Raw genomic sequence first — 1822 nt, 5'->3', positions numbered from 1 at the left:
CAAATTCTACACATGGTGACTAATCAAATGCCAATTTAGTGGTGCGCCGAAGGAAGATCCAAACGAACATCTTCGTACCTTTAATAGGATCTGCACACTATTTAAAATCCGAGAAGTGGAGGATGAACAGATATATCTCATGTTATTTCCCTGGACTTTAAAGGGAGAAGCCAAAGATTGGTTGGAATCGTTACCTGAAGGGGCGATTGATACATGGGATGTTTTAGTTGAAAAATTTCTTAAACAATTCTTTCCGTCATCTAAAGCCGTAAGACTTCAAGGAGAAATTTTTACGTTCACACAGAAACCAAATGAAACTCTATATGAGGCATGGACTAGATTTGGAAAGTTATTGAGAGGATGTCCGCAACATGGTTTATGAAAGGACCCGTCCTAATCCATCTGGATGAAGTCACCAACAACTGGTTCCATTGCGATGATCGACTCCAAATACTGTCTTTAAAATGAGCAAATGCACAGCGGAAAGTTTCTTTCACACCTGAGAATAAACATGCTTTCAAGTGTCAACCAAAAGGTTGGTGAGTTCATAAGTTTATCATAAAAACAATAAAATTCATCATTTTGATAGACCACAAGATTTAAATGCTGCATGGTACAAATGGGCCCGAATCCTATACCCACATGTAATGTACATGCTATATCTTTTAAATACAGTACATCTTTCTCATGTACGAAATCATTTTCATATATCATAGTAACCGTACACATATCTTGTGCACAAAAAAAATAACATACACATAACCTGTGTATAAAATCATTCTCTCGATATATAACATTCACATCAACTGGTGACAATTATCATGTCCACATAATTCAATGGTGGCAATTATCATGTCCACATAATTCAACAGTGGCAATTATCATGTCCACATAATTCAACAATAATTCGCAGAACTTCTGTCTGCATAATAATTCATTCGAGGAATGTTTTATTTGTGTTTATCTCGTCAAACATTTATAAAAGCATTTCATGTATTCGCAGTTCAAAATATATTTCAAAAGCATTTAATAAAGCAGTTGTAAAAACAGCGCATGTATTCTCAGTTCCAAAAATGTAAAGAGTAAAAGGGAGCAAATGAACTCACCATACTGTATTTTGTAGTAAAAATACATATAACGATATTGAACAACAGAACAATGCAGGGTTGGCCTCGGATTCACGAACCTATATCCATTATATATATTAACACATATATTTGTAATCGAACAAATTATATATGTATTCATAAGTGATATCATTTTATAGCTTATATGTTTCATTAAATTATTAATATAGTTATTTTGTATGTGTTGAGTACATTTTTACATAATATTACTTGTTTTAAAATAATAGTTATAATAATACCACAATAATATAAGTAATGATAAAAATAATAATAATGTTAATACTAATAATTATAATAATGATAATAATATTAATGATTCTATTAATGATAATAATAATAATAATAATTACTATAATAACTATAATAATAATACTTTTATTAATAATAACATACTAATAAAAACGATACTTTTAATAAAAATGATAGATTAAAAAAAATGATAATAATAATAATAATAATAATAATAATAATAATAATAATAATAATAATAATAATAATAATAATAATAATATTGAAAACTACCTTTAAAGCTTCTTTTTTTTAAAAAAATACTCCTGCCCAAGCTTGAACCCGCAACCTCTTGCTTAAACATCCACACCCTTAACCACTCCTCCGCTTAATATTTTATGAGATAACTAGTATCCTAAATCTTCTTAACCCTATAGATTATGATCCATCTTGAAACATGGTAGCCC

General features: G+C 29.4%; 1 non-coding gene across 1 annotated transcript; it reads right to left on the bottom strand.

Moving 5' to 3' along the window:
- Positions 1-271: 271 nt before the first annotated feature.
- Positions 272-378, bottom strand: LOC139856690 (small nucleolar RNA R71). Its single transcript, XR_011762155.1, has one exon. It is a non-coding gene; the product is annotated as a small nucleolar RNA R71 (small nucleolar RNA).
- Positions 379-1822: the final 1444 nt, after the last annotated feature.

The sequence above is a fragment of the Rutidosis leptorrhynchoides genome, chromosome 6, assembly GCF_046630445.1.
Source record: "Rutidosis leptorrhynchoides isolate AG116_Rl617_1_P2 chromosome 6, CSIRO_AGI_Rlap_v1, whole genome shotgun sequence".
In the NCBI taxonomy this organism is placed as follows: domain Eukaryota; kingdom Viridiplantae; phylum Streptophyta; class Magnoliopsida; order Asterales; family Asteraceae; genus Rutidosis; species Rutidosis leptorrhynchoides.
Note: the sequence above shows the minus strand (reverse complement) of the source record. Positions and strands in the feature narration are given on the sequence as shown.